Source organism: Gobius niger (genome assembly GCF_951799975.1).
Source record: "Gobius niger genome assembly, chromosome: 14".
NCBI classification, from domain to species: domain Eukaryota; kingdom Metazoa; phylum Chordata; class Actinopteri; order Gobiiformes; family Gobiidae; genus Gobius; species Gobius niger.
The window spans coordinates 18,545,320-18,559,981 of NC_136865.1; the positions used below are offsets into that span (position 1 = coordinate 18,545,320).

The window sequence follows — 14,662 nt, forward strand, 5'->3', positions numbered from 1 at the left end:
CAGTATCTTTACTAAATAAAACGTAATGTATCCCTCAGCACAGGATACATATGAAACTCAAATCCTGAATCCTCCTGCATGGTATGCACATACAGTACATTCCCATACACAATATCCATCTCGGTTTGTGTGGGGTCCAGCTGGATTCTTGTTGAAATATTCAACATGAAGTCAAAGTAACATTAAACACTGAAGGGCCTAATACAATGTTGTATGTTATATCTTTGATCTTTACTGAAACCGATAGAAGATTTGGTATGCCTTACAGAGAAAGGCACTGGTTTTATAATTGTATAACGTACAGTAGCACATGACATCAAATGTGGGAATGAAGACTGTACATTTGAAGAGCTTTCAGAGCAGACGGTGCACCAAATCCATTTAAGTGCAGCTATACAGTTTCTATAGGCATTTCAATTGATTATAGTGGAACGCAGGAAGCGGAGGTTGCTGCCCAATTTGCATAACTTACATGTAGGCAATATGTGAGGGGTTAAGCTCTGCATATGTTAGGTCTATCTCAGGCACTGGTGCCTGAGATACAATATCTACCCACTTGCAAGGGCAAAAAGCATGATGTTCTGAGTGGTACCCCAGGAGACAGTTTTCACTTTCAGCATGGGGCACTGAGGGAGAACTGTGCCCTTCCACCTCACTGGGGAGGTGTGATCAATAATTCTGCAGGACTCCTTCACGAGGCTTTTGAGTCAGAGAGGAAGTTAAATAAAACCAGTTTAGCATAACCTAAGTGAGTTAAGTAATCACACAAAACACTCATCATTTCTAGGATCTCTCTTCACATACCCATGCAGGCCTTAGTGGATAATTATGATTTAGCCAAAGAAGAACCGAAGTAAATCAGGAAAGATAAAACTGCAAAACATCCTTCCTGAGAAACAATACTGTAAATGTCACCACAGTTTACTTCGACATTATTGAACACATGTTGTCCAAAGTTGGTCAAAAGCAGCTTATTCCTTGTATTTTGCAGCCCTCTGAATCAATGCTGGATGGACATGCTCCTCACTTGTACCACTCCACAGGACCATGAGGCTGCAGAGTCAGCTTACACAGCGCTAACCCTGGGAGACAGGGATTTAGCATTATCCCCATCAAGGACGCCACGGCAGACAAGAGGAATTCACCAGCACATATCCTTGTTCCAACGCTCTACAAATCGTTTTGGACCACTGATCTTTACTTTTCTCCTCTTTGCAACAAAAGTAAAAATAAAAGCCCAAGTGTAAAATGACAGGAACCAGTATTTCCAAATCAACACATTCCACTGTTGCCTGAGGCATACTGATGGAGGCATGACTGCTACTCTGTGACAATAGAGATCTATGCATGTGCAGCATGTTCGACTTCTGTAACGGCCTGCTCTGAGTCCTAACTAGAATCAGGAAATACAACCATATTAGTCCAGTACTCAGGACTCTGTACTGGCTTCCTGTAGCTCAGAGAAAACAAGGGTCTCCAAGTAAATTTCCCTGGGGGCAACAATATCGGGAGTGTATTGTCAGGGGTCCATAAAAAGAAGCTCCCGTAAAATATGTTTTAAATGGGAAAACACTATTGAGGAAATTTGTTTTCAATAAATGAATAATAAGGAAGCTGACAGGACTGTAGCCTCATAAAAACGGCTTACACATATTGCACTTTCACAAGCCTGTGTCACAAGTTTCTGCTACACTGTACTCATTATTTATTTACTCAGCACTTGGTGGTAGCCACAGCTGCCCTGGTGCAGACTGACCATTTATCATGTGGCTATAATTTATTATTTTTTATTATAATTCATTTCCTAATCTCTTATTATGTCACTGCCCTATGCTGCACATGTGTGAAATTCTATCCTTTTTTTCTATTTTGGCTGCCCCCTAGTGGCTGGAGTGAGCATTCTGGTTACTTCTTTAAAAAAATATAACTCTGTACAGGAATGAGCAAGAGAATAACACTCTTTTTTCTTGACATACTCAGGAATTTATGCTGCAAATCGCGGGCCGGATTGAATCATCTTGTGGGCCGGTCAGTGGCCCGCGGGTCGTCTGTTGGAGTCCCCTGGCCTATAGTGACAAAACTCATTTTCTGACATGTTAAAGCCATATGAACAAACTCTAGAAGAGGTCTCCTACTGCTTTATAATGGTCAGGACTAAATCAGTGAGGCTGCGTTTCAGTTTTATACAGCTAAAATCTGTGACGGTCTACCTGAAGATATGAGACAGGCCTCTACTCTGATAATGTTCAACGTACGATTTTAATTTTACAGTGACTATTCATATTTTACTGAATTTGTCTGCCTTCAAAGTATATTTTTTTAGTAGACCACATATAATTCATTTTTGTTCTGTAAGCCACTCTACTTTGAAGTATTTTGCATTGTGCTCACACACGCACACTGCCTACAGGATCTTTCAGAACATCATCAGTCATAAACAGAATGTGGCTGCTGTGTCTTAGAAATCCTAATAAACAAGCTCGACAGCAGAAAGACAACATCAGAAGCCCTATGGATGCATTAGCTCTACTTCATATCTTTGATTCCAAATGGCTGCCGCTGTTTAAAGTCCTTGAACTGTCTTTTCTTAATTGCTCTCCTCTGTGTGCGCAGCTCAAATCGGGGTGTTCATCCTTTAGCCTTTCATGTTCTATAAGTCCTGTAATGCGGCATGGCAGCCCAGGCCACAGGGACAGCAGAGGGGGGATACTGCTCTACGCTATTCCAAGCAATTACCCAACATCACCAGGAAGACCTATATGCGCGTGAGGGTGTGCATACAGGGACGGTACGTCGACCTCGTTTGACCAGATGATTTCAAGGCCTTCAGACTGGCAGACCAAATGACCGCTGACAATCGAAGCGGGCAATTAAAGAGCTTGCAACGAATCAGAGCCAAAACATTCATCCATCTGAAATCGACACAAAGAAACCTACAGCACTTTTTACAGCATTTGATAATAAATAGCATTCCTGCAAAGAAATGTAACTTAAACACAGTGGATACATAAGGTAGGTTTGTTCATTCATTTGCATTGCAACTCCTTTTGAGCATCCATTACTGTGTAAAAAAAACTGTTAACAGCTCAAATAAACTAAAGTAGGTCATTTTAGTCCAGGTTAGCAAAAATGTGAATATCTCCGTCTGACCGAAGACCTCAGTGATACACTGCTCACAAAAACTTAGGGCACACTCAAAAAACACAATGTAACTCCAAGTCAATCAAATTTCTGGGATATCAGACTGTCCAGTTAGGGAGCCACGCTTATTGTGAATCAATTTCACTTGGTGTTGTGGAAATTAAACAGACAACAGGTGGAAATGAGAGGCAATTAGCAAGATCACTCCAAAAGAGGAATGGTTTTGCAGGTGGTGACCACAGACCATTTCCCTGTCTTCATCCTTTGTACCGTATTTTTGGAACACTTTTGCATTTGTCCAATGTTCTCACCACTAGAGGTATCATGAGGAGGCATCTACAACCCACAGAAGTCGCTCAGGGAGTGATGCTCATCCAAAATGGCACGTCCAGTCGTGCTGTGGCAAGAAGGTTTGCTGTGTCTCCCAGCGCAGTGTCCAGAGCATGGAGGAGATACCAGGAGACAGGCCAGTACACCAGGAGACCTGGGGGGGGCCGACCGAGGTCAACAATCCAGCAGCAGGACCGCTATCTGCTCATTTGTGCACGGAGAAACAGGAGAAGCACTGCCCGAGCCCTACAAAATGACCTCCAGAGGGCCACAAATGGGTCAGAAACCGACTCCATGAGGGTGGTATGAGGGCCCGACGTCCACACGTTGGGCCGGTGTTCACTGCCCAACACCGTGCAGCCCGATTGGCATTTGCCCGAGAACACAGCGATTGGCAGATTGGCCAATGGTGCCCTGTGCTCTTCACGGATCAGAGCAGGTTCACCCTGAGCACATGTGACAGACGTGACAGAGTCTGGAGACGCCCTGGAGAACGTTCTGCTGCTGCAACATCATCCAGCATGGCCGGTTTGGTGGTGGGTCAGTGATGGTCTGGGGATTTCATTGGAGGGCCGCACAGCCCTCCATGTGCGAGCCAGAGGTTCCCTGACTGGCATTGGGGACCGGGATGAGATCCTCAGACCTATTGTAAGACCATATGCTGGTGCTGTGGGCCCTTGGTTCCTTCTGATGCCTGATAATGCCAGGGCACATGTGGCAAGAGTGTGTCAGCAGGTCCTGCATGATGAAGGTATTGATGTTCTGGACTGGCCTGCCCGTTCCCCAGACTTAAATCCAATAGAGCACATCTGGGACATCATGTCTCGGTCCATCCATCAACGCCACATCACACCACAGACTGTCCAGGAGCTGACTGATGCTCTAATCCAGGTCTGGGAGGAGATCCCTCAGGAGGACATCCGTGGTCTCATCAGGAGCATGCCCAGGCGTTGTAGGGAGTGCATTCAGGCACGTGGAGGCCACACACACGACTGAGGATGATACAGACTCGTTTTGAGGAATTTCAACAGAATTTGGATCAACCAGTGACCTGATTTGTCACTTTGATTTTGACTATAATTTTGGATCCAGACCTCCAGGGGCTGAGAATTTGATTTCCATTTCTCATTCTTATGTTATTTTGTTCTCAATACATTGCCCTACACAATGAACGCACGGGGGCGCGCGAGAAAGGTGACGTCACACGCCGACTTGGGACTCTTTGCCAGTGTTGCGTTGCCGGGAGCTAACCTTTTGTGGATGTATGCGAGTTTTGTGGAACTAACCATCCAGGACGGAGGTGGATTTACGCTTCGCGGAGCTGCTGGGAGTGTCTGGTCCGACTTCGGGTGCACGGGAGGGCAGCCGCTCGGGTTGTGAGTAACTTGGCTGCCGATGGCCACATAGCCGGCTACCCGTTGCTATAACTGCGTTTATTCTGTCCCATAGAAACCGGGCCGGCGGTGGGTTTCAAGGCTTCCTGGTCTGGAGCTGTATTTAAGGACTTTATTTTGGACTATAAACTTTTATTTTCACGCGCCTTAGTGCGTTGTTTGTGTTCAACGCGTTTTACGCTCGAGCGTTGGGGTGGGATGTGGCTGTACATATAAAATAGAGCCAAAGTGAAATCATTTGTTTGTTTATTGGTTGTTCACCCCTGCTGGTACACAGATCTGCCCGTTGCCTGATAGTGCGTAGTAGCGTTCACGCCTTGGAAGAGAAAGGTGATTCATTACAGGTTCTTGCAATATTGTGGAACCTAATATTCCAAAAATAAATATTAGGTTCCACAACCTAATATTCATTTATTAATTGATTATTTAATTCATTAATTAATATAATCAATCAAATACTTAATTAATTAATTATCTAAATCAAGTATTTCATTAGCATAATTAAATATGTAATTAATATTCATAAATAATTTACTACTATAAAATACATTTATAGGAATGCAAATTCTGTGCAATTTCTTTAATCAATATTTAACTTTTCAGTACAATCCTGAATTATCAAAAACGTTTAAAGCCTTGTTTATCGTCAAAATGACATGTTTATTTGCCTCAAACTGATACCATCTCATTACCCTTTCATTCAGCCTAATGATTAGTTAAATGTTTCTCTCAGTTGGTCCAGCCCTCCATTAACTGATTAACCATAAACACCCATAATTTTATTCAGTGCAGCCATACAATTCAATGCCATTTTTTTTTACATAGTTAAAAATAGATGTGAAACACTGAAGTGACATAAAGTATTAGAACATTTTCTACATAATCAGGAAAAACAGGAATAAAAGCATAACAAAATGGTTAATAGCGCACAGGATGCGTTCCACTAAATGCCGCCCATGAACATAGTGCACAGCGCAGCAAGAAAAACAAACTATCGAGCTGCCACCACTTTGGCTCAGTGTAGGAAGTAGAAAATATGTGTTTCCAAAGGAATTAAATTTTATGATCATGGTTAGAGGGAATTTATGCTTCAGCAGTTCATGTGAGGACGATGCATATTCGAGGAAAAGGTCTTTCCATCGTTGCTCTGATGAAATGAAATCAATTTATCTTCTGCTGCTTTTGGACACCAACAATTTGGTTTGTGAAATGCATCTACAAATACAAAAAGTAAAAGTTGTTGTTGTTTTTTAACAATAACATGTTAAAGGGACTAGTTTAAAAATGTTAAAATTATGTATTTTCCTCTCCCTACATGTTCCAATAATGTTCCGATCCACCTTTGAAAACATAGGCTACGATGCAAACTGCAAATATTGTCCTGTTAACCCACTGTTACTTAAAGGAACAGGCCACCGTTTTTCCATATTGAGATATGTTCTTACCTGAGCTTCAACAAGTTGATACGTTCCTGTCTGGTCTGTGTGCGTGCCCGTGTAAAAGCGTGGTAGCTTCCAACTTCACCTCCGTTTGGAGCTATAGGAAAACATTGGGAGAGGCCAAATGCTAACAACATCTTTTTGGGTGACTGAGCGCACGCCCAAAGACCAGACAGGTACGTATCAACTCGTCGAAGCTCAGGCAAGAACAGATTATGTAAAAATGGTGGCCTGTTCCTTTAAACATTTCACTAAAGCTGAGCAGCTGCAAATAAGCTCAGATTTACATTTGTATAAGTGTAATATGAGCCTTGATATTGAGGAGCAGATAATGCTCTGACATTCGTCTTTTACGCACGAGTTTGAACACATTTCTCTTGCAAAATTCATCTTCCATGACTCAGATCAGGTTTAGTTCAGACCAATTTATCATGCAATCTCACATTTTTCCTAACATAAAAAATATGCAGCCTAGGTTGTGTAAATGTCTTTAAAAATGCATATAATGAGAGATGGACGATATCATCATCCATCACGCTGATTTTTTACTGTAAACATCGTCAACTGCCAATTAAGGGGACGGTATCGCCCAATCCTAATGAATAACCAAATAGAAACATTCAGATTTCACTTTTACTAGTATTGTTTTTACATACCCAAGATGATTAGAAGTCTGCAAATGGAGCGTATTAAGCCTACCGCGCACTTTTGATCAAATCGGTCACATGTGGTCCTCCCCCATCACTAAACCTTGACTCAAACAGTATGAAACACATCATCTCGTTCGTTCGTCCATTCCCTTCGCCACCTCGCACAGCTCCTGCTCGTGGAGGTTAGCAGGACTCTGGAGAACAGTCATTAGCTTATCTCGCACATGAAGACAGACAGCTATTAGCACCTATGGACAATTTAGAGTCACCAATTAACCCCAGTCCCAGCGCATGTCCGTGGACTGTCGAGAATGCAGAACCCACGCAATCCAAACATGTGACATATTGCTATGGCAACGTCCAATTTCAAGCATAATATCCCGAAATCAATTGGCGCTTAAGCTGCTTTTTTTTTTGTATTATTGAACCGCAGTCTTTAAAGTGTCACATCGTTGGTAATGAAATGACATTTAAAATACACAATTAATATACTTTTGCGCTTTATGAAAATGTGGTGGGGAAAATGCAACATCAATCACTGTTTTATCTGGGCTTAACATATTTGCCGAAGTCTTGGTATAAATGAACTTGCTTCATTAAGTCAAACAGTTGGGACAGGGGCGGCTGAGGGATGGGGCGAGGACATCAGACAGAGATAGAGAGCAGTACAAACAGAAGGAAAAGCACGGATTTGCACTCGTTCATCACCGAGAGCGGATAAAGGCGTGATTTAAAAGTCATCACTTAGAGGCACAGAGTCGGACGAGGGAGAGGAACAGTGAGTAACAGAACGGCACATAATTACAATGACTAACAGAGCAAAACGGACAACGCTTCCACACAACATGCAGGATCACAGAGACCTTAATGCATCTTCACGAATGTTTACATGTTTATGGGTCACAATCGTTTGAAATCTCTTGTGCAGGCCCCAATATACAGAGCAAAGGTTGTGTCGGGAATGGCATGTGGCATCGCAATGAGTAATGCAAATCCCTGCACACACAAGAGGGAGATGTCGCCTTCTGGGTCACTGCAGTAAAGTGGCCCAGAAGGAAACTGGAAAGCATCAATCTTCCTTTCTATCTAGGACGAGGTGAGAGGTTGTGGCATCTGGAACCTGAATTAAACTAAAGGAAAAAACAAGTAACTGATTAATAATCTCCGAGAGACTGACTTTGACAAGGTGTGCAGTGAATGGTACGTTGCTCAATATTAATGCGTCTTTTTCAACATTTAACTTATCTCTTTTCTCATTCTATTGTTTGTTTTTGGTTGAGAACGTGTTTTATTATAAATGTGACACAAGTTCTTTTTCAATGTCACATTTTCACCCCAGACAAGAGGGTAGTTTAAAGGGGCTAGATGCAAGTTAGCCATTTTATACTCACTACTGCCACATCAGGTCATACGTGTAACTGCACCTTCTATGTGAAGCTCGTGCGTGACGGCACTTTGGACCCGAATTAACACCTTTTTGAGTGACAGTGCAGGTGAATATGTCTGGGCTCACTCTACACCTTAGGACATTGTTGAAACATGTAGGGGGAGGAAAATACTTCATTTTAACTTTTTAAAACTCCGTGTAGTCCCTTTAAGCAACACATAAAAGTCAACTTTGAGCAGCGCCCACTGATTTATTTCAAATTTCATTGACATTTCATTTTATTTGTACTACAAATTCTGCCTCATGCCAGATTCATTTTATAGTATCACTGTAACAAGACTATAATATAGTTAAAGAGATAGCGCTGTTGGGAACACAACTCATTGAATTGCATTATTTCACAAATCAGCATGGACAGCTGAGCGGCCATGACAGTGAAGCCTCTTGAGTATCTGCTACTGCGTACCTCTCCGTTCTTACTATGGCCAGCCCCTCCCTCAACACTCGATGTTGCTTCATCCCGATCTCAGCCCCAACCTGTGACATTTACACACCTATGTGTGAACCCATCGACTCCACAGTGATTTAATTCAACAGCTCTGCACCTCAGTGCTAAACGTATGTGATGGGGGGCTTGACAGAAAAAGAATATGTCAATTTTAGCATGAAATTGGTAGAATTTTATATAAAGGCTTGGTATGTGAGATGTCCCAGGAGAAAATAATTTGCCCAACAAAACTAGGTTAGGTATTAATCACAGATACAATATCAAATTTGTAGACACTACACATTTACGAGACCCTTTATAATAGCATTCCACATAAAACTTGCAGTGAAAGGGCAACAAACGTCCATTGATATCAATCGCTGTATAGAAAACAATGCTGGATGCAGATTAATCGGACTTGAGCTTTACCTCAATTGGCCAGCACACAGAGGCTAATCTTCCAATGCAGAGTGGAGATGCGGAGTGCCTTCAGGTGTAACTGCTGTTCTTGGCCTTAGTGCTAATGAGTAAGACAGTTTTAAACTGTGTGTGTGTGCTTGGTAAAGGCCTCTCTATAAGGATAAAAGCTCAAAGACAAAGAAAAAAATCAGCTTTTTGTAAAAAGTGTATTTTAATGAACACACTGTGAAATGCATAGTGTTGATCTCATTTCTCAAAGCACATTCCTCTTCAGCATTTGAGATAACGACTTAAAGGGCAGTATTGTACTGTGCGGGCTATTAAAAGACAGGTCTAATGCTTCGTATGAACATTCGTTTCAAACTGCAATTATGATGTTTGCCCAAACGGTTTGATTTACAAGTAAATAAAAAAAACTATGATAATAAAGTCACAAAATCTACACAACTGGAGAAATTGCTAAATAGAAATGTCAAGACATACTGCCCTTTTAGCTGCTGTTTTGATGTATAAGTATTTAAAATAATGAAGGATTGTTCACTTAATACAATATTTCTAATTCATTGAGTACCCGTTCGAGACATACATAGTACATACATACAGTCACACACATACATACATACATACATACACGCACATATAAATTTGAGAGCACTAGATTTCAAAAATGAATAAAGTACAATTAAGACATAATGAAGTACAGAAGACTTTTCTTTCTTAAATATGCTGGAACACATGAGGTCACATTAAGCTTTGTCAGTTCGGACAAAGCCCCCCCGTCATTAATACCATGTTTCACCATGAGACTTAAGAGTGAAAGAGAAATGACCCAATTCTTCATTTGAAATGGGGCCCCTGGTGCGACCTCAAGGACCCGCTCTCCAATCCCACAGCCCACACCAGCGCACATACACATCTGCGTGGGAGTGCACCATTCGCCAATATACAATCTATCTTTCATCCTCCGTGATATAATACCTCTGTGGAAAAAAAAAAAAGCCCTATGTTTTAAATTCTCTTCCATCTCGCCTCCGTGTGTCTTTCTGTTTGTCCGTCTTGCGTTTCATCTCCTCTACCATCGTCTTCCTCCTCGTCTGCGCCTCTCCATCTCCCTCTCTCTCGGGGGGACAGCAGTGATACCAGATTCGCTTAAAGAGCTATTCCGTCTAATCTCACAGACTCTCATTTATGATTAAAGAATGGCTTTTCCCCAGCGGAGCAAACTGACCAATGAGATAGCAGCACAGCCGACAAACCATCCAATCGGTATTCCAAGCACAGACCCTACACTCGAGCGCCAAGGCCAAAATGAAATGTGTGCGAAGTGTGTACTTGAAGACATATATTCTTCTTGTGGCTGTTTTTGCATTTGCTGTTAATCTGAATTTCTGTCCATGTACCTACAATTGATTGCATCTGTTTTTTTTTCCCCCCCTTCTTGTGACGAAAGATGAAGGTCATGGAATTTCGCAGTTTGCTGGAGAGGGGGTGGAAGAGCGAGACAGAGAGATAGCAAAACGCAATAGAAAGAGACAAAGCAAGGGGGAGAGTAAGCATGTTTGAAATGCCCCATTGCAATGCGCTGTCAGGAACGCTTGTCAGCCAAGAATTAGACTGCTCCACGCCAGCCGCCACTGACTGACAGTCGGCCCTGCGGTCTAGACTATACCCTGGAGTGGAGCAGTCTAAATAAGGGAAATGCCTGGAGAAAGACAGAGGGAACACACCGGGCCAGAAATCAATTTACACCAGTGTCAGTCAGAGGCACGAGGGCAGGGAGGAAACGGAGATCAAAGGGTGACGACAAAAGCACAGCAAAGGTTAGTATAAAAGAGCAAAGGCCTAAGCAATGAAGACATTGGACAAATACAGTAGTGAAATATTGAAAATATATTTTACTTAATCATTTTGCTTTTTAAATTGGCTTGCAACATTTAGACAAAATATATACAGGGCGTTTAATAGGCAAGAGCCAAAACCTCTTCATCCCTGGTAGATATAATGAGAACTGAGGCTGAGGGGTTAGTGCTTGCCTCATAGTAACAAGCTCCCAAGGTTCAATGCCATTTGCATGTTCTCCCCATGAGTGGGTTCCTCAAGGTGCTTTGATTTCCCCCATTTACCCAAAACTTGCAGGTTGTGACAGTGGCATTGAAGGGCGAGTCAAATGCAAAAGAGAAGAAAAACATTAACTTTACAATAATCTTTACTAACTTATTGACAACCTGCACTAGGACTGTAAACTTTGTACTGCCAATGGTGACCTTGATGTTCGACTTTTTATAGTCTGTTCTAAATAGATTTTTATGTTCTTATTGGTTATATTTCTGCCCCTTAAGATTTGTCTGATGTTCCCCCGTCAATAGAAGTGGGAGAACATCGGATCCGGGAAACATAGGTACGCACCCAGTGAACCCTGTTCTGTCCTCTGTCAAAAGGAAAATGATTCGACAGCTCCCTGAGAGCAGGTTGTTCAGATGTTTGTCAGTTCACTATCTTTTCTAAACTTCTGTCATAATGCTAAACTCTGACTGTGTTAGCCGCTAACTGTTGCTGCTTCTCCCTGCCCGTGTCTGTGTTGACATGGAATGAGGGCTGGTGAAGGGTTGGGGTTATGGGGTGCATCATGAGAGCGGAGGAGATATAGAGCTTGTCTTTTCGTTAGCTCGCTGTTTCGAAGGTGGCACATCTAGCGATGCAATGTGGGAATGCAACCATTCCTGGCCGGCAAATTGGAGAAGCTGAGGGCAGCTTTAGCCTTAAGTTCACATTGTGCGGGTAAGACTGTATAATGCACCACTCCTTATCAGTTCATCCTTCTCAATACTCTACATGTGTTAGAATGGAGGCTACTCTGATTTTATCCTCTTGACAATGTGCAACAGTTTATATTGCACAGTTAGCTGAGCACATGCAGTGAAATTAATAAGTGTTCACTTACAGGGTCATTCACAGTCTCACTAAAATGTTCTCGTTTCAAGTTGACAGGGTTTTTCTGTCACATTAGGCTCCTGTTGCTAGAATTACAAAGGCAGTGTTATATGAGAAGGAAACTTGTGAAGAACTGAAGAGTGGAAATGCCAAAAATTGATATCAAATCTGCCGTTGTCAATCACAATGTCAGTTTCTTCTTTAACTTTCAACATATTTGTACTACACCAAAAAGTAATCAGCCTTTTAATACAGTTGAATCATGCAACATCATTGTTTGCTCTGTATCTGTACAATGATGCAGCCGTTTGCGCTTTTGCCACACAGCAAACCTGTTCGATCCCAGGCTTGTTAGATATTCCTCTGTGAAATTTGATGCTTATAGGTTTTGTTTTTTCGCCGACCACTAAAAACATGTACTTCCCTCTGTGGGTTCATCTGAAAAGGAGATTCTGTAAACCTCAGTACAACTTTCCAGGAGGAAATAACATTGTATATTTTCTGTAAGAGATAAGTAGGAAACGTAGCCCTTCTGGACAGTACTGTCATATAAACGGACATTGTTACTGTCTCATATCACTTATGATAGGTTTTCTGGGGCAGCTGCAAACGCCATTCCTCTATAGGAAAATAATTGCAAGAGCTATAACTCAAATCACAGTCTAAATTCACAGCAACTTCCTTTAGCATTTTTAACTGCAACGTTTTTAAGTGATTAGGTTTTCAATGTCAAAAACAAATCTTCAAGTAACCGTTTACTTCCAACAGAAATGACCATGCGGGATTATGTAGTACTGTATATGTAAGACAATTCTACAATATTGACTAGTACATTTGTACACATGTTAGGATAATTACTGTGAAACAAACAAACAAAAAAACCTACAGCGATTTTTCCTTTCCACTAATAATGAAACCCGGTACTTTTTAACCCTTTTTTTTATTAGGTCTATAGTTTACTGAAATCTAAATACCACTTTTGGCTTGTTTTGAAATGATCAAAACATATGATTTAGAAGCAAAAATACATTCTTGAGGGAAAAAGGTGTCTAAAGTGTTGGCCTGAGCATCCAAATGGCATGAAATTACACCATATTTGCAGGGTATGTTTCAAATTGCTGGCTTAAATGCTGGTCAGCTAATGGCAGGCTGGGATTGTGCAAGCCTCTGCAGCAGCAGAAGCAAACAAGAGCCAAGGCGGACAGGAAGGGATCAGGAGCTCTCGCATTCACTAATAAATTAGAAAAAAAAAGAAAGGAAAAAAAAACTGCTTTCCAAGAAACTGGGTCACGGAGGAGAGAAAGAATGTGTAGCAGAATAAAAAGGCGTTTCGTTCTAACTTATGAATGCATTTGTGGGCCGCTGTGAGGGGGTTTAACACTTTTCGTAGTGCCTACTTTAAACAGCATTTGCATAGTAAAAAGTAGGGTATAAATTTGGGGGAAAAGCTAAATGCAGTCATTCCAATGTGATTCAAGCAACACTTCATACTGCAATATGCCACATAAAAAAAACATCTGCTTATGCACTCATCTTTTTTTCTTTTCTATTCCAAGGTCACAACAGCAAATAACCTGCCTCCTTTTTTTTTTAACTTTGGTTTGACGCCAAATGCCCGTCTGAACGCAACTCTTGTTTCTGGACATGACTTGTAAACAGATCAAGCACTTCAACCTGCACTACCTTTTTATTTAGCTTTTTAGGTTAAAATAAGGTCTGACAAAATAAACTGCCTGAACTGGAGTAACACGAGCATTTTCAAAACTTCTCTAAACGTGTCGAAGAGAGACGCAATTGGCCGTTAGTGCGGGATTAATGGCACAGAGAGAGAAGTGCAGACAGCTTGTGTCTCGAGGCTCACTATTGATTTGTGTCTGCTGAGTGTCATCATCTCCAATCTGACTAATGAGGCCCTACACACAGCGCCTCTTCCTTATTTCAGGTAAGCCGCTCACTGTCTGTCGCCATAGAAACACAGGTTATCTCCGCCCACTTTGCTTTCCAGTGACCACAGAGACCATCGGACCATAACATTATACACTCCTATAGAGATTGGGATTGAATCATAAATTAATGTTAAGGGAAGGGAAGAAAAATCAATCTGTTGACAACATGGAGGCCCAGATGCATGGGATGAAAAGTCATCAAGGGAGATATGGGACAACTTGGCCACTGTGAATGTACAGTATCTAACAATGCAATATTCAACACTACTGCAGTATTTGACAACTCGTGCAACTTACCCGCGAAATCTTAGCTCTTTTGATGACATAATATCAAGCTCTATTGCACATGTGGTACACACAGGCGTTAACCTATACTGCAGTTGTGAAGGTTCATCGTGTGCGTGTCTAGGCGTAGGGTACAAGTTCAACTCAAAGGCTAAACAGAAAGACTTTTACTTTTACTGCAGTCATTTTCTAGCTATATCGAATACATATAAAAGCTCTAGACATAATGAGAAATACCCATTACTGTTCATT

At 41.7% G+C, this 14,662-nt stretch overlaps 1 protein-coding gene across 1 annotated transcript in view; it reads right to left on the reverse strand.

Moving 5' to 3' along the window:
• The window catches only part of LOC306974403 (CUB and sushi domain-containing protein 3-like), a 383,839-nt gene that overhangs the window by 304,819 nt on the left and 64,358 nt on the right, over positions 1–14,662 (reverse strand). The gene's annotated exons all lie outside the window — the stretch shown is intronic.